General features: G+C 41.0%; 1 long non-coding RNA gene across 1 annotated transcript in view; it reads right to left on the reverse strand.

Annotated features, from left to right (window-relative positions):
- LOC121832747 (uncharacterized) overlaps positions 1 to 19,600 on the reverse strand; it is a 185,311-nt gene that overhangs the window by 48,668 nt on the left and 117,043 nt on the right. Inside the window, exons 8-9 of the long non-coding RNA XR_013042873.1 lie at positions 6,460 to 6,654; positions 6,185 to 6,266 (exon numbers count right to left, since the gene is read on the reverse strand). This is a non-coding gene — a long non-coding RNA (uncharacterized LOC121832747). The remainder of the gene's footprint in view (positions 1 to 6,184; positions 6,267 to 6,459; positions 6,655 to 19,600) is intronic.

A 19,600-nucleotide genomic window follows, 5' to 3' on the forward strand; every position in this document is an offset into this window, starting at 1 on the left:
TAACTGTTGCTACATTTATATAGGTATATAGATACAGATTCTTAAATATATAAATACAGCCTGTTCATACTGTATGATATTATTTATATGTATGTTTTTAGGTCTGACCATTTGGTATTGGATAACCAATTGGTGTGCTCTTCATTTTGAGACAAGGTCTCTTATAAAACCTATGTCTTATCAAATGGTTTGACTTACTGTTCATCAAGCATCAAAGGTCCCATCTCCCCCTACCCACCCCAGTGTTAGAGTTTCAGACATGAATTACCATGCCTTGACTTTTATATAGGCGCTGGGCCATGTCCACAGCACAAGAGGCACATCTTTGGCACTAGGTGGGTATACTTTTCATTGTCACCATCAATTGGGAACAGATTTGCTCAGAACAGCTGGTGAACTTACTAATGTCATCTCTGGTAGAAGCCAGAGTGTAGTGAAACATTATATAATGCACAGAAAAAAAAAACCAGCACCAAAATCTCTCCATAGCAAACCATGCTGACCAGGGCTAAGAAACCCTCCCCAAGAAAGAACAGAGGCATAGTGGCATCTGCAAGTTTCTCATGCTACTTTCAAAAGCTGGATTTGAACACTTGGTCTCCAGTTGCTGGCAGTGTTTGGGGATGTTACTGAAACCCTAAGAAGTACAGCTTTGCTGGACAAAGTGTACATCTATGGACAAGCTGGGGAAAGGGTCAGTTATAACTTTGCGCTACTTTTACCTGCTCTCTCTGTTTCTTGTGTGCCCTGAGATATGGTCTCTTAGCTTTCTGCTCCTGCCACTGCACCTTTCCCCATTTTAATAGCTATCTAGCCCTCTGGGGTCATAAGCCTAAGTGAACTTTCTTTTTCAAGCCACCTTTGGTCCTGGTATTTTATCCCAGCACCAGAGAAATAACTAATCCACAAGCCATCCCAAGGCACTTGAAAATGTAACTCAAATCCATGTCTCCACCTCCATTGGCTCTTGACTCACCTCTTCATATATATGGCTCTTCCTCCTCTGTCTCTTTAAGATTATCTGAGTTCATTGAAAGCTCACTTGGTTACTTCAGGATGATCTCCACTCAAAATCCCAGCAAATATTTTTCTAAGTAAGGTCGTATTCACAAACACTGACAGGTAATATTTGAACACACCATTTCTAGGACCACAACTCAAAGCATAGCAGCAGAGGTATTTGCACAGCAGCACAGAGAATCATGCATAGAGAGTGGGAAGGGACCCTCTACGTAGATGATAATCCCTCTACAGTTGTCCTTAATACTTCTGATTCTCACTTCACTGAGGCAACAAGATGAAATGTTGGGGACATTTCATGTGGGAACTAAAAAATATCTGTGCACAGACTATGTATCTATAAACTATAAGCAATGCCAACAGAAGAAACCAAACATGGGAGAGTCAACAAAAACCTCACTTATTTGCATGCTACCCCTTGAGTTCAGTTGTAGATGTCTACTTAGGGCAAAGCCCCCACCTGGACTGTTGGTGGAAAGTCTCATTTTCCTGGGACTGAAGTGAAAGTTGAAAAACTCTCTAAGAAGCTCTGGAGGCCACAAAGTACCTCAGCTGGAGCCCAGTCCTCAAAATAAGGAACACTGGGCTTCTGTTTTTAAATTGGGCCCATCACTTTAAATTATCCCTACTTCTTGTCATGACACAACCTTGAAAGCCTGCTGCTCAGACGTGGTTGCATCAAAGCCTCAGTGGTGTGAGATGGGGCATATTTTAAAATGACAGATCTGAGAAAGAAGCCTTCAGTCCTCTAAATGAATATATTATGAAGATATTATGAAGATGGAAATGAGTCTCAGAATACCCTGCAATCCAATGTTTCTCAATAAACCTCCTGTGATAAATTCTCCCATGTCTAAAGCTCTAATTTGGGGAAAAGTATATGCATCATGCAACCATAGTGGAGAAAAAAAAATTGAAATATGAACCAAAGAAAGACTGGGACCACTGATGCCTTTGAAAGTGGCTACAAGGTCCTGTTACCAAAGCAAGCATGGTTACTAAGGAGGGGAGATGAATGGACAATTGAACAAGTGGCTTCCACTGACCTCAAGTTGGTAAAGATGGGCTTTCGCATATCACACAGATACTCTGCTGCCCTGGTGTTTGAAAAGTTGGAAGGCAGGTGGGAAGGCTTTCTGCCCTGAATGGCTTTCAATGTAATAATACTTAATATTACATTTTGAAACTGTTTCCTCTTTTTCTCAATATTTTCTTGGGACTGTAACCCATTTGTACATAAAATTGGTTGAAAGTGACATTTTGAAAAGTCCAGCAAACATTGCAGCAGGCTCTGTTTTCAAGGAATATGAAATTGGGCTCTGTCTGACACCTTGACTGTGCTTGTGAAAACAGAACGTCACATCTCAGAGGGTTATTCTTGATAGGTTTTCATAAAAATAAAACAAAATAAGCAGACCTCTCCAGGCAAACAGCCTTTTTGTACGCTGGTTTCCATGGAAACACTGGCAATTGTACTTTTTCGTGGCATGGTCTTTCCCATGTAGTTTAAAGTCTGGTTGATGAAGCTCAGTTGAGGATCCTGGGCACTGAGAAAATGCTCTTCATCTTCACCAAGCACATACATGACAGATACTGAAGGAGCACCCTTTCTACAAGCTCAGGCAAAAAAGAAAAGGCATTGAAGAATGCAGGTTGTAGAAAGAAGGCCCCAATTTTTCATGAGTCACACTGTTATCATTATTTTTTTTTTACATAATGCTCCTACTTTGAAAATTCCTTAATTGGATGAAGGAAAAGGAAGGGAGGAAACAAAGGAATTATAATCTTAAACATAAAAGAAATATTTTTTTTAAAAAGAGATCAAGCATGCATTTTTAATCTTGCTCACAAAAGAATTCTACTAACACTTTCTGCTCTTCAGGACAGAGCTTAGTTGCTCACCCTTCACTGTGACTTTCTTCTGAAAAACAGCATGGCAAGAGCCCAACCATAACCCTGTGGAGGACACCCCTAAAAAACACCAGAACTGAAGGTTGCCGTGGGCCCACATAAGCCGTTGTGACCTCCTGTGTTCCTTGACACAGTGTGAGACATGGGTTCCTCACATCTACACACTCCTTCCTCCAAACACTCAATCCAATCCAATCATGGAGTTGAGGTGGGGAGATAAACCCTAATTGATGGTCATACTACAAAATATCTTATTATTAATCTTCTGAAGCTGTCAAGGTCATAAAAACTAAGAAAATGTAAGACATTCATAGGTCAGAGGAGACATGATCATCAATAAATACATTTCCTAGATTTTTATCTTGTAATATAAAAAGCTAAGAAAAAAAACAACTAATTCCCTGACAATAAAAGCTGTAATTTACTGATCAATCTTATGCCAATACGAACCATTCAGTCTAGACCAATGAACTGTGCTCTCCTTTACAAAAAAAATGGAAAAACTGGTTAAGTTGTACATGAGTCAAGTCTCCACTGAGTATATCCAAATCTCAACAACTTAAAAGAGTTTGGAAACACGAAAGCAGTCTTATGTATGGTACAAATAAGCTGTCACTTTGGACAAGTATGCCACATTCCTCAACCTCAGTTTCTAATGGTGCAAAATGGTGACAAGCATACTTCCCTCAAAGAGCTCTTGTCAGTATGAGATGATGTGAGAGGGAGCATACTTATAAAGGGGTTAGATATCAGCCATTGTACACTGAAGGTTATGAATGCTTTCCTGGTTCTTCTGGGGATGGTTTGTTGACAGCATCACAATTCTTTTGATATTTCTATATAATATTCTTTGTCCTTCCTTTATGACTCACAGGCCTTAATGGCTCACATTCTATAATGATGTCTGGTCATAGAATTTTCTCCAATAATTTGTGATAATAAATAAATGTCTAAAATGTTAAGGAAAAATATCAATAATATATCATCTGAGCTGAACACACACACATACACACAAAGTATTGCAATCAGGTCTGTGGAGGAAACTACCTACGGAACCTTGAAGATGCTGATGAGCACCAAAGAGAAGGGTCTAGAGAATGACCACAGGGAGCTCATGGGACTTGGTCATAATATAAAATTGTTATTGATATAAGAATGTTCATGGGCTTTCTCTTGTCAACCCAAGAGGCAGTGAGCAACTATTCTGATTTTAACTGTTCCCAGTTTCTCCTGAGAAAGAACAGTCTCAGGTTGGCTTGATCAAAGGTTTTGGAGGATGGGACGAGAAAACTAACAAAAGAGAAATTGAACTAAAGTATAAGAAGGAATTGTAAGTTGGGCCATTCTGAAGAGTAAAAATGGTAGCAGAGAGATGTGGGGTCCAGGTGGGGAGCAAGGGCCCATGACATAAGAGGTCTTCAGAGCCATAAGGAAGAATCTAAACTTCTCCAGAGAACTAGTGAAGCCACTGAAGAGATCATTAGATCAGTAACACAGGAAGTGTTATAAACAGATTCCTTAGAAAACAATTAATGAAAACCAAGAGTTTCTACCTTACTTATGTCTCCCCTAAGTGTGAGGCTTGTAGACTCTTGAGGAGGAGGGCAGGTGTTAGTGGAGTCATTATGCTCATGAATATACTATGCAAGTCAAAACAAATGCCCTGTGAGAAAGGAACTGGAGCTGTGGTTACTCTGCATGCTCTACACCAGATATGTGGGACAAACTTCACTGGCCTGCTGGAATTGAAATGAGAGGTGGAGACATCCTGGTGTCTACCAGGAAGTCTGCAGTTTATCAATGTGTGGGGATCCTATCACACTTTCTCCTTTTAAACATAACAGAGGAGTTGGTGGAAGGTCATTGTATACCTAAAAACAAACCCTCACAAAGCTGGGTTTCTACTTCTTAAACCACCTTCCTGCCCACTTCTACTATGTGAGCTCCACCAGAATGTCCTTATTAATGACTGAGTACCTTATGTTTTTTTTCCCTCAAATTGGGAAATTCCAGGTTTAAGTTAGTGAGAAACTTTATTTTCCAAAGATCTACTGGTAGGTGCCAGCCTTGCCCTCACAGTGGCATTGAAATTCTGGTCACCATTCAACGATTTGACCCTGAAGACAAGTGAAACTGAGAAGTTCTCCAGCCCTGAAATAACTGGGCCCCACTTTCCTCAGACCTGAGGTACCAGGTATTTTTCCATGTAGAATTGGCCTGGAAATGCAAAGGAAAAGTTCATACAGGGACACAGTGTCTGCTTGGCCTGACCATGTAGGGCTGTTTGCCTTAACCATACATTTTTTATTGTCCAGTTAAGTTTTGAGTAATTCTGTTGATGTGACTTTCAGCCCTTCCCATGGGCTGTGACTCATTCCACCATCAAATTAACAGCTTTTTTGGAAAATGTGTTTTCATGACTTGGCCAAAAATTTCCATGGCTTAATTTCATCCCTTGTTTCCCACAGAAACTCTTTGAACAAGTCCCATGATTGTGCAAATGAGAAGAGTCTTTATTTCCAGCCATGGCAAATGCCTGACCAACCTATCACTTTCAACTCTTCTCAGCACCACACTTTCAGGCCTCTACCTAACCCTCCTGTCTGCCATCAGCTCTCCCGGCAGTGATCTACTTCATGGGATCCTGAAGCCTCTGATACATTAAATTATTGAAAGTCACCTAGAAAAAAATAAAATGTGCTCAAGCTGCATGTTATGACACCTGGAAATTTAACTAAACTGATTTCCCCCTTGCTTCCTTTGTTTAAAAGTTGATGATTTTAAACTAAAGGACTTTCTGTTATCTTCTACCAACAAAGCTGAAGAGCCCAATGCACAAAAATCAATATGAAACAAAGTACGAGTTTGTCTATAAAATTCATACCTGGGGCATATGTAAAGCAAAATCTTGACCACAAATAAGAAAGATGTGTGCAATGTACTAATCAACTGCTTCTTCAACACCATATAACAAGCCAGCCAGGAGCAAGAGACTAGCACCAATATGCATTATTATACTTGAATAAATGTGCCAGCTGTGCTTGGCTTCAAGTCACAGGTAAGTTTCAGATTTACCCAGTTTGTCTCTCATTTTTATGGAGAATGGTTTCCTCACAGTCATCACGAGAACCAAGAGCTAAAACAACCTACAGGAGTACAATTAAGCCTCTGCTTACGGACCATCCTCTAATATTCTTTTGGCCAAACTATGCCACATGGAGAAGCTCAACATCAAAGGGACTAATATACTTACCCCATCCACAGGAGGAGAGCAATAAATATTTCTGAAGAATCATCCAAATCATTACATATAGCTTTCTTCTTTGACTGCTGACCTAAAGATAAAACAATTTCTAGAAGGTACATTGTAAAGGAAAAATTAGCTTTAGGAGAGAGCTGGGGATACAGCTCAATGGGAGAGTAATTACCTAGAATGCACAGATCATCGGGTTCAATCTTCAATTGCAAGTAATAATAACAATATAATAATAATAATAATAATGGTAATAATAAATAGAGGTAACTTACCTGCCTTAGCCTCTTCAGACAGTTAGTAATAAAATTCTCTGGACTGAGTAATTGATAAACAACATGATTTATATAGAAGTCCAGCAACAAGGGAGAGCAGATTCAGTGCATGATGAACACTTTCCCTCTGCTTCCAATATGGTACATTCTTCCTGCTTCTTTATGGGCATTGTGATAAAACAGCTCCTGTGAACCCTGTGAAGAAAAGATGCTCTTCTCATTCATAAGAAAGGAGCCTTAAGCCGGGCGGTGGTGGCGCATGCCTTTAATCCCAGCACTCGGGAGGCAGAGGCAGGCGGATCTCTGTGAGTTCGAGGCCAGCCTGGGCTACCAAGTGAGTTCCAGGAAAGGCGCAAAGCTACACAAAGAAACCCTGTCTCGAAAAACCAAAAAAAAAAAAAAAGAAAAGAAAGAAAGGAGCCTTATAGTTACTACTTTCTAAAGTCCTAATCTTGTAATACATTGAATATTTAGGTTTTAACACATAAATTTGATGGAACACCATCATTCATACCATAGTATTACCTATATGACAGTTTTCATGAGACTACAAGTAATTGAGCAGCTATGGATAATTGCATAATATAATGTTGATGAATGTTGACTATATACTATGCAATATTTTGGATTCCTTTTCATTCATTAATTTTTTAAACTAAGTTATCTTAAAAATACCCTGTCCTGATGTTTACTTTATACAGAACACCCTGGACAGAATTAATTCTAAAGAGAACATCTTTCTCATTTATACCATCCAAAACATGTTGGTATAAAAATATTCCATCATTATTCCAAGACCCAGGTTTTCCAGCAAAGTCTAAATGAAGTATAATTACCCACTTAAGAAGGGTACTCAAAAAAATAAAAATTAGGAAAGATTAAGTGATAGCTCATAGTGGTGTCAATATGAACCCAGATATGCCACAGGCCAAAGTCAATGTCTTCTCAATATATAATATGTCCTTGGGTATAAATGAGAAAGGAAAGAAAACTGGAATGAGAGAAAGAAGGAAGAAGAGATGAGAATATGAATTTACAAAAGCATAAAAATTGAGCATATATGAAACAAATCTATATGATACACAGCACTTTCAAATAGAAACCAAGGAAAACCAAAATTTATTTTCCAACTTTTGAGTAGTATGTGTGTAGATGTTGTGATTTGAAGTGAAATGTGCCCCATAAACTCACTTATTTGAACACTAGGACCCCAGTTGGTGGTGCTGTTCGGGAAGGTTAGGAGCCTTTAAAAGGTGGAGCCTTCATTGAGAAAGCTGATCACTGGGGACAGGTCTTGAGGCCTTATGGCATGGCTACACTTCCTGTTCATCTTCTGCTTCTGAGTATGAATGCAATGTGACCAATCAGCCTCCTGTTCCTAACACCACTTCTTCTGGGCCGACTGCTATGTCTTCCCATTATAGATTGTACCCTCCTGGAACTATAAGCCAAATTAAGCCCTTTCTGCCTGTCTTAGTCACATTTCTTTTGCTGTGATAAGACACCATGACCAGGGTAACTTAGAGAAGAAAGAGTATATCTGAGGTTTACAATTTCCAAAGGTTAGAGTCCATGACCATCATGGCAGGGAGCATGGCAGCAAGCATGGCACTGGAGCAGTAGCTGAGAGCTTACATCTTGATCCTCAAATGTGAAGGAGATAGAGAGTAAGATACTGGAAATGGTAGAAGTCTTTGAAACCTCAAAACCTGCCCCTAATACCACACCTCTCCAACAAGCCCACACTTCCCAATCTTTCACAAACAGTTCCACCAAGTGAGAACCAAGTATTCAAACTATGGGCCTGTAGAGGGCATTCTCATTTCAACCACCACAGTCCCTGAAGTTGTGTGGGTTGGGTTTTTTGTTGTTGTTTTGTTATGTTATGTTTTTCAGAGTATCACAACACGGAAGCAAACTAAGGCTACAGATTCTTTTGTTCGCTGTCCATGCAAGACTCCATGTTAACTCAAGTCTCCAGCAAGCAAGAAGGCAGCTTCTGACTGTGCCCACAGCTGACAAGTAAGCTTATCCAACTAACCATTTTGTACAAATGGCCTCAGAGGCTTTGTCACAAGCCCAGTGCACTAGAACCATACAATTTTGTCCCAGGGTACTTCATCTCTACTTGCCCTAGGCCTTCAGCACATATTAGTCTTGAGCATGCCCTTCCTCTAGGCTCTGTGTGTCTGTCTGCTTGACCTTTTTTCTACTTGGAATTCATCACCTCCTCTCATCCCAACTTGAAGGACTTTTTACTCATCTTCTAATGTCCAAAAGAATTGCCCTTGTGTGGCTTAGATCTTAAATGCCCCCTCCTCAAACACCATGAGTCGAAGGTTGGATGCCAGCCTGTGACACTGGTGAAAGGTGATGGAACCTTGAAAGGTAGAGGACAAGCTATCCTTGGGAAGAGGTGAACATGCTTTTGGTATGCCCAGAGGAAGAAACAGGAAATACTGAGAACTTTTTCTTACCTGCCTGAATTATTCTAATTCTTTCTTAAGCCTCATCTTCTCAACACATGCCTCTACCAGGCTTACATACCTTCCCAAATCTAAGAAAATGTGTGTGTGTGTGTGTGTGTGTGTGTGTGTGTGTGTGTGTGTGTGTGTGTGTGTGTCTCCTGACTATCAGCTCAAAGCTAGTTTGAGGCCACTCACAAGACCTTGTGCTTGAAGTTAGTGACCGAAGTTAAGTTACAGCGGCTACTGTTCTAAATCGAATCAGCTGACTGTAGGATGCACACAATCTCTTATCTTCTCTTACTCCCACCTCTCACATATGCCTCATCACCATAATTGTCAAGCCCCAAGGCAGACTGCAAATCCAGTCCATGCCCCACATCATTAGTACCCCATCCCTACTCCAAATTCCTACTAAAGCTTTCAGGAGGCTAACTGCCCTTTCTGCTTCCTCTCCCACCTCCCAAAAGCCAAAGTTATAATTGTTTAGTATAAATTAGAATATATCATTTCTCTACTCAAAACCTCAAATGGCATCCAACAGGTTTAGCTTAAATGCAAATCCATACAGTTTCCACTAGGTTCTGGGGTGTATAGGCCTGCCTCCTCCTCTCATTTCCCTCTACCTGACAGGGACCACTGGGTTCTGCAACCCTGCCCTTCAATACATTCCTTTCACGTATCACACTTGGCTCTAACTCAAGGTCTTCGCACTTGATAATTCTTCGGCCTTTGCATTCCCAGTCTGCTTCTCAAATAGGGTTCTCCAATGCTCTAGTGAAAGTGGAAATAATTACATACATGTATAAACACATGAGCACACAAACACATGCAGTCATATAGACATAAACGTATACATATTCATGCATACATACAAATTAACAAACACCTCATATATACACATAAAAACATGCACATTCTCATATGCACATAAAAAGATAAGTTTCCATAGATACATGTGTAAATTCACACAGACATACACACATGTATGCACAAAGATATAGCAACATACACTTATCTACACATATAACATGGGCATTCATAGACGTATATACATAGGAATACATCAATAGGCACAGATACACACAGAGACACACATATCTAAACCATCATAAACATAAAGTTAAGAGTTAGTTACACAGTTCCCGGCCAGTTCCTGCTAAACATTTGATACTTCGTTTGTTCTCCAAAACTGTGTTATCTACTATAGTTTCTCAACATCCACATTTCTCTGGAAAGTCTTGTCTCAGTTTAAGAGGTAGGAGGATATTAAGAAGAAAGGTCATTTTTCATTGTTTTGAAGCAGTCTAGAGAGTTGCCTCTTTAGCCCAATGCTAAGATTTTTATTTAGCTCTCTGGTCTTTACCAGAAATGAGAGCTCATGTTGACAGCCTGAATCCTACAACAGCTGAAAACCCAAGGCTTGATTTGAGGCACCTGAGAGCCAGTGCTGCGATTCTTACAAATATTACAGGTCTTCTGGAGCCTATGAATCGCCTCCATTTAAACTCAAAAGCCCCAGGACACGGTTCCTGGGGACCATAAACCCTGTGATACCAGCCATAACAGCTCCCCTGGCAAGAAGAAGCTTTACATCCTGAGGCCCATAAAGGACCTCGCCTGACCCTTAATATCAATTGGAGCTACATGTGCCTGTGAAAGAAGCACAGGCCTGGAGCCGGGAGAGCCTCACCCTGCCTGGCAAATGCTGTAGACTTGCCAGTCCCTGCAAGCTTCCCCTCTCCCTCCCTGGGGAGGCGATACAAAACCCAACCACAAGATCCTATGAAAACTGAAAAGCCAGAAAGGTTCACTACACCTTCCTCAGGACACTGTCCTCAGCAGAGCCTGGGACAGACTGTGATACAGCCTGGCCTTGACGGGAACAAAGAACGAGAGGCACTTCAACACCCCCCCCCCCCCCCCGCCGCCCCCCGCGCGCGCGCGCGCGCCCCCGCCCCGGCCGCATAGGAACACAGCTTCCTCCCAAGGAAATTCAAGTTTATATCAAAATGTTTTATGCTATAGACATTTTATCATTCCATAAAGTTACATTGTGCTACATTTACTGTCTAGTAAATATATGGAAGATGAAGATGAGAGCGACTTCATATATTTATAATAAAAGCAAGACAATTCTCAGATTTGTGTCATTTCACGAATCTTCTAGAGAAATCCTTTAGAAGCTGCATCTCATTCTTTCCCAGATGCATGTCCAAAGTTTTTCCTGAAATACAACTAACCCCGAACTTTACTCAGAAAAATTTTTTAATTTTTTCCTATAATTTACCAACATATTAATTGGATTATTAATGGAGTCGATACTATCCCACTATGCTTTCTACCCTCTGGTGATTCCTATTCTATGTTCAGGTTGAATTTTACATTCCCTGTAAGATAAAGAACATGTGGTGTTTGTCTTTCAGCGTCTAACTTGCTTCATTTAGCATAATGTCATTTATTTCCACCCATTTTGCTGTAAATGACTGGATTTCATTCTGCTCTCTGGCTGAATAGATTTCTGTTACCAAACAGATCACTTCAACATATTGGGGCATGTAAACTATATGACAAGTGTGGGAGTGATATATAGAAGATGTTTAGTAACCGTTCCGCAGAGAACTAATGCAAAGTTGGAGTGGACACAGCTTCTGGTTTGACCTAGACAGCGCCAGTTCTGAGCTATTGTCCTGGGAAAATTATTAACAGTGTCTTTTTTTCCCTCACCACAAACACACCAGACAAAGAGCAAAGCATGTGTTTATCTCAGCCAATGCTTTCATTTGAAGGAAGAACTTGTACCTCACAGAGGAGGCATTCAAAGTCTCACGCGTTGAGCCTTCTTTGCACTGGGCTCTTCATAGAGAAGGGAAAGGCCTACTTGTAGCATAGATTCCTAACACATTCCTAACACTTGCAGATTACACACACCTTAAAACTGCTAGTACTCTCTCTTAAGTACTGTGTGTGTGTGTGTGTATTTCCATATTAACTAATTTAAAAGAAGACATGAGGTAAGTCTTAAGTCAGAATATTCAAACCCCAAACCAACAGGATACCTAAGATACTGCAGAGATGCCCCCCACCCTTGAGGCTTTCCTTCCTGTGACCTCATCCTATTATCAATTTGGGCAATGAAACGTTTGCTTATACTTCGAAGCTCAAGAATGGATCAAGGGTAACACCCTGGCCAGGAAGCCCAGTCATGCCATACTCATTTGCCAGCTGAATGCCAACAAATAAGTAACCACCAGCATCTTTCCTCTATATTAACTCCTCCTGCATCCCTTCCCCAACCAGATGGCAGATCTATATGCCTGTTGTCATAGATTGTCATCACCCTTGTTCCGAATGTTAGCTTTAGTCTCTCTTGTGCATGTGCTCAGAGTCGAGTTGATGGTGAGATGCCCCCCAAACAGTGATTTCTACCTTCTTTTGTGCTATCTTGACTCCTAGAGGCCATCCTCCCAACCAACAGAATACCAAAAATATGGTGGGCTGCCACTTCCACAAATAGAGCACATGAGAGTCTGACTTCCATCGTGTTGATGGACTCTTTTCTTTGGTAGTTTGGATGAAGCAAATCACCTATGGAAATGCTCTCACAGCAACAGATGAAATCTGGCTTCAAGACAAAAGCCAATAGGAAACAGATGTCCAGTCTACAGTAACTTGTGAATTATTGAATCTTGCCAACAGTCACATGAATTAGGACTTGCATGCTTCCTTGGGTGAGCTTTCAGATAAGACTTCAGCCCTGACTGACTCTGATTGCAGCCCCATAATAAAACCTGAGGATACTGCTAATCCATGCTTGAACCTGACCCGCAGAAACTATGAAGCAATACATTTCTGTAACTGGCTACAGAGAAAGAAATAGCTAACACAAACCTCGAATGCAGACCGGCCAGAATGAAACACACCTGATCACGCAGTCCTCTGACTCAAACTTTTCTTTCAGGGTCACATGAAGGGGGAAAAAGGCTCGTGGAGTGCCTACTACATGTGAAGCATTCCATATGCTCTTGTTTCATCCACACAGTGACTTACCAAATTCAGAATTATTAATCCCCCTTTATAGGCAGTAAAACTGGGGATCAAGTAACTGACTCAAAACTACAAAGCTAAGCCAAAACTAAGTCAAACTGGGAACAAAAGCTTCAAAACTATTGCACTGTGGGTCCACAAAATCCAGCAATGCTGATAGAGAACAAGGGAAGAAATCCCCAGGCCATGAGAGTGATAACAGGTGGTCCCCAGATCCAGGAAAAGTGAGGAGATCTGCAAAGTAAGGTGAAGAAGAAAACTGGAATGTTTCTCTGCTGGATCTGACCTCCGGGGTTCTCTTGGTCTCCTTGGGAAATTGGAAGTGCAGCAAAGATAAATTTGTTTATCATAAATCCTGGGGCTCTGAACATTGCAGAGAAATGTTTGAAACCCACAGATAAAATTCCATAGTCAGGATTCCATGGGTTGTCCTAAAGCCACACAGCTCTGAGTAACTGCCTAAATCAGACCTTCTCAAAACACAGGTCTGTCCACTCACCCTGCCCATCTCAGTGTAAGCACCCCTTCATAGCAAAGTCCCCACATAGTCCTCCCTTCCCACTCAATGCACACTCTGGCAAAAGTTTGCACCTCCTGGAAGTTTCCCATTAACCTTGTAAATCCCCTCCACTCCAGGAGCTGCATGCATTGGCCTTCAAAAACCAAAGGGAAGACAGGGAAAGCTCACGGAAACCCTGCAAGGAGGTTGAGGTGATACAGGCCTGTTCTTAGAGAGGAGCCCTTTGATAAATGAGCCATGAGTCTCTGAGAGAGAGAAAACAGCCAAGAAGTCAACCTCTTCCTCCCCTCAGATTTATGAATTTTCCAGCCAGAGGCAAAAGCATCACTCAGTCATGATGGAAGTGCAGAAGGGTGAGAAGGCACGTGAAAAGACCAGAGATTCCCTTGGCGTGGAAGTTTGTCTGTTTTATGTAACATACATGGTCTGTGTTCTAGAGAGCTCATTGCATAGGAAACCCATTTAATTGTCCTCATAAAATAAATACTTCCTTTGCATTAAAAATACAAAAAAAAAGATGGATATGCTCCTTGCCTGGATTGCATGAGACCAAGGTTAAAAGTTCCAGTATAATTTTTGCTAGTAGAAAATAACTTTGATTCCTTAGACCAGAGTTCAAATTTTTCTTGAAAAAAAATTAAACATAAAAATTAAGAGTATTTGCAATATTTGGGTTGCCATGGACTACTGGGCTAAGGTACATAGTATGTAAGGGTGTTTCTAGTCATTCAAGGCAAAATGGGCTGCAAAATCATTCTGGAAGATAACTACACCAGAGCCATAATTGTTTGTAGAACTTAGCAATGTGTGTTCTGGATGACGCTCTACATAAATGCCACAAGATTCATGCACTCAGTGATATTCTCTGTTTAGTAGTTATTGGCTGGTGTGGTTGTCCTTCCAGGAAAGCTGTTAAACAATATTGTGATTGTGGAAGGAAGAACAAGGGCCAAAAGACATCGACATCTTAGCTGTGAGGAAAGAAATACACAAAAGGAAGTGAGCATCTCACTGTGCTGTGTCTCAGGATATACACTGCAGCCAAATGTGATGTGTGCAAAGAGAAGCTCAGCCTTATCTGGACAAGCTCATTCATCAATCAGCACTTGCTGACCGGCTGACCAGGGACAGGAGAGCATGAAGAGCCAGAGAAGGAAGTACTGGCATGGGGTCTGACAGCTTCATTTTGACATAGAGTCTTCTTCACCTTCTGTAAAATAGGACTGATACTAAATGTTTTTCCAAAAAACATGTAGTTGTTCCACTCATCATTCACTTATTCTGATCACTTTAATTTCCAAGGCATTTGGTACAATGATAACTGCATCAACAGCCCTACCTGCCCTGAGGAAACTCCTAATCAAGGAGGTAAGACATGCACATGGAAAAAAAAATCACAATTTTGTCAAAAGGACTGCCATATTAAAAAGTAGCAAACTAGAGAAAATGGCATCACCAAGCTGCCAAAACTTTAGTCACATTAGCAGCTTTCTTGCAAAGCACAATATAACAAAGTAAATTCCTTCCTGTCAACCCTATTTCTAGTACTAGCTGCCTTCCTATTGCTATATTCTGCTGGTCTAAAGTTTTTCATTCATTTTTAAGTTATTCTCCCTGGAGATATTTTCTTTTGTTGTTGTTGTTGGTAGTGTATATGTGATATATATATGCATGGTATATGCACACATATGTGAGCTTGTAGGCACCGAGGCCAGAGGAGGATGTTAAGTGGCCTGTACTGTTACTTAGTCCCCTGAGATAGTATCTCTCACTGGACCTGGAGTTTGCATTTTTTCTGACTATGCTGGTATCTAACCAGCTCCAGTGATGTCTCTTTCTCTATCCACACAGTACAGGAGTTACAAGCATATACAGCCACGCCTGGCTCATTATGTGAGTGTTGGGGATACGAATGCAGAGCCTCATACTTGTTCAGCAAGCACTATTACCCACTGAACCATCTTCCCAGCCCCTCTGTGACTCCAACTCTTTGTAGATCCTTCTTAAAGAAGGAATAATGTATATAAAAGGATATGTTGATAACTTAGGGAAGTTGGTATAAATATGTGCTTGTGAAAGGTAGTGGAGTACTGGTGATAAATAAAGGATGGGGAAGGGTTGGTCAAAATAAAGTGTTCATGAAGAAACTTCTTGGGAATCTATGATCTTTTTTTTTAACTAAATGTTTTTTTATTTAAAAAAATTTTATTCATTTTACATACCAACCACAGATCCCCCTCTCATTCCTCCTCCCACTCCCCCACCCCCACCTAACTCCCACCCCTGACCCATCCCTCATCTCTTCCTCCAAAAGGGTAAGTTCTCCCGTGGTGGGAGAGCAAAGCCTGATACATTCAGGTGAGGCTGGATCCAGCCCTTCCCCCCTGCCTCAAGGGTGAGCAAGGTGTTCAACCATAGGTAATGGGATCCAGAAAGCCAGCTCATGCTCCAGGGATAGATCCTGGTCACACTGCCAGAGGTCCCTCAAACAGACCCAGCTACACAACTTGTCTCCCATATGCAGAGGGTCTAATCCAGTCCCATGCAAGTTTTACAGCTGTCGGTCTAAAGTTCATGAGTTCCTATGAGCTTGGTTCAGTTGTCTCTGTAGACTTTCTCATTATGATCTTGATCCCCTTGCTAATATAATCCCTCTTCCTTCTCTTCAACTGGACTCCCAGAGTTCAGTCTGATACTTGGTTGTGGATCTCTGCATCTGCTTCCACCAGTTACTGGATGAAGGCTCTATAATGACAGTTAGGGTATTCACCAATCTGATTACCAGAGTAGGCCAGTTCAGGCACCCTCACCACTATTGCTAGTAGTCTAATCGGGGGTCATCCTTGTGGATTCCTGGGAATTTCCCTAGCACCAAGTTTCTCCCTTACCCCATAATGTCTCCCTCTATCAAGATATCTCTTTCATTGTTCTTCCACTCCATTCCTCCCCCAGCTTGACCATCTCATTTCCTCATGTTCTCATTCTCCATCCTCTCCCCTCTATTGCCACCCCTCATATGCAGTTTACTCATGGAGATCTCCCCTGTTTCCCCTTTCCAAGGTAATCTGAACATCCCTCTTAAAGTCATCCTTGTTTCCTAGCTTCTCTGGAGCTGTGGGTTGTAGTCTGATTATCCTTTGCTTTACATCTAGTATCTACTTATGAGTGAGTATATACCATGTTTGTCTTTATGAGTCTGGGTTACCTCACTTGGGATGATATTTTCTAGTTCCACTCATTTGTCTGCAAATTTCATGTCATTGTTTTTTATAGCTGAGTCATACTCCATTTTATAAATGTATCACATTTTCTTTATCTACTCTTTGGTTGAGGGGCATCTAGGTTGCTTCCAGGTTCTGGCTATTATGAATAATGGTGCTATGAACATAGTTGAACAAGTGTCCTTGTGGTATGACTGAGCACCCCTGGGATATATGCCCAAGAGTAATATCATTGAGTCTTGAGGTAGATTGACTCCCAATTTTCTGAGAAGTTGCCATACTGATTTCCAGAGTGGTTAACTCCCACCAACAGTGGAGGAGTGTTCCCCTTGGGAAACCTATTATCTTGAGACCCAAATAAAAAATATAAGGGAGGGATAATAGAACAACACACATGGTATGAAAATGGGACGTTGGATATCAGAGGTTTAAGTGAGGATGAGGAGGGGGATTGAAGAAGATGGGCTAGAGTGTGGATTAACCAAAACCAAGGATATGTGATAAAGCCTTATAAAGCCCCAATAATTTGTAAGATAATTTACAAAATGTTTTTTGAGGAATTTGAGCATAGGTACCCTGCATGGGTGAACAATTCTGCTTCCAAAAGAATGAGTAACTAAGAAAATCTCAGTGTCAGGCATTGGTTACCTCCTAAGCTCTTGATCAGGGGAGCCCCAGAGGTACCCAAAATAATACAGAGTATTGTCACTGCTTTTTGTTACACACCATAACAGATGGTAAGACCATATAACTAAGGACACCATCCACTTTGCTTGCAGGACATAGAGAAATCAATATTGAGATGACAACATTGTTGATAACTCCCTTCCTGATGGCCAGTTTTCATGGTATTGGAAGGTGTTATACAGGTTGCTAGAGGAGAAAAGACATCAATGGAAATACTCAACATTGGACTCTGTGTGCTATACTACCAGCCCTCCAGGTAAGATATATCTGCTGGTACAAAAGTGCAAAGAGTGTTTACAGGGTAATTGACTGCTCTCTTGAATGAACCTGAAGTCTGATCTGTACTGTAAGCAGAGTCAAAACCCATGGTTAAGGACATCATAGGCTCCAAGGAAGAACTTTTGTACAGGGTGATACCAAATGAGTTGTTTACATCAAATCTTGATTTCATAGTTTAAATATGTGTGGTACTTAGTGGCTTAGACCTATCATATTGCTATAACAAAATAACATAGATGATGGCTTATGAACAACATAAATATAATACTCAGAGTCTGGAGATTAGGATGTCTAAGAGTAAGGTGCTGACAGAATCTGGAACTGGAGACAGACTGTTCCTCATAGATGACATTTTCCTGCTGTGTCCACATGTGACAAAAAGGTCAGGGGAGCTGTCTGGAGTCTCTGTTACAAGGATCCGAATCCCATTCAGGAAGAATCCATCTTATGATCTAATCAACTCTAAAGGGCTCTACCTCCTAATGCTTAGGGAAAAGTGATTTCAACAAGGGAATTAGTAAAGGCACATTCATTTATGTCTGTGGAACTCTCTGGCCATGTTTTATCATCTATAGAATTGGGATTCTGAAGAATCAATTCCCAGGATTATGGAGAAACTCAGTAGACGTGCATGTAGAGCAGCTGGCACAGGCCCTACAGAAGAGTAGTCCCTCAGAAAAGATGACTTCTTTTCATTCCAAAATGAGGAAACCTAACTAATCCCATCCTCCTTTAGGAGGGGGGAGAAAAACATCTGTGAAAAGAAAATTAAGCAACATCAGGAAAGAGTGAGTACATCTGTATAAGAACCCATTCCTGCTTCTGTAGGTATAATGGAATAATCCATGCCTGCATGCCAGGCAATTAAGTGACCAGCCCCCCCACCCTCAACCCCCAGACATCCATCTATGTTTTAAACATGGTGGTGTATATTAAACTTTTAGTATGCTTGGATACATAATTCTAAAGATAAATAAGATTGAACTAATTGTGAAAAGTATAACATTTTAAGTCAAGTTTTGAATGTTTCTCCTAACAGAGCATTTGTGTGCCTTCCTCTCTATACCTACATATGAACTTGAACCATTGACTCAATTTTTTTTTTTAAAAAAAAAAGACATAATGGAAAGAAATTCAGTGATAATTGGCAGCAAGAAAAATTTTATTCCCCCTGCCCTTTGCCCAGGCATAGAGCCATTGAAGTGTTATTTCATAAAATTTAATTTTTGAGTTTTGAATGATTTACAGTGAAGCAGAGTGTATAAATCAGAATGGTAACCATTGCCATGAATAGAGATGTATGTTTTTCCAAAATGTCTAAGTAAAATACTTTGAAACACACTAAAAGACCTGCACAGTTCTCCAAAGGCAGCCATAATTGAAGTTAAACATGCTTGTTTGGGCAGAGAGAGATTTACTGACACCTCCTCCCTCCCTCTCCTTGAAATAAAGTCATCAAATCGCCATCATCTCTTCTTAGGAAAGGAGTTAATCATACCAGTATACCATACTGAGCATCTAGCCTTGTCTCCTATGTTTGTAAAGCTTTTCTGATGCCTTTGGGTATGTCTTTAATTAGATGTGGTTCTTATATGTTAGGATGTCCAGAGTCACTGCAGGAAAGTCCTACATATTCTACTAACAGAATCTCCCCTTTTCTTCTCTTCCATGTGACTGGTCCATGTGTTACTGCTGCCTGCTCTCTAGTCTCTCCCCCGTTCCACTCTTACCAAGACCACGGGTGGACCCTGTCCTCTTGGCTCCACATGGGGAGTGCACAAGTGAGATGCCCCAAATGCAGCTTGTATCAAGAGCCTTCTTTCTTTAAACCCTCCCATTGCACAAGCCCTTCCACTGTGGTTCACAGAGGCCCCCACCAACCCACTCAATCAGAGCCCTCATCTTCCTCAGTATTTCCTCAT

Source organism: Peromyscus maniculatus, chromosome 10, assembly GCF_049852395.1.
Source record: "Peromyscus maniculatus bairdii isolate BWxNUB_F1_BW_parent chromosome 10, HU_Pman_BW_mat_3.1, whole genome shotgun sequence".
In the NCBI taxonomy this organism is placed as follows: domain Eukaryota; kingdom Metazoa; phylum Chordata; class Mammalia; order Rodentia; family Cricetidae; genus Peromyscus; species Peromyscus maniculatus.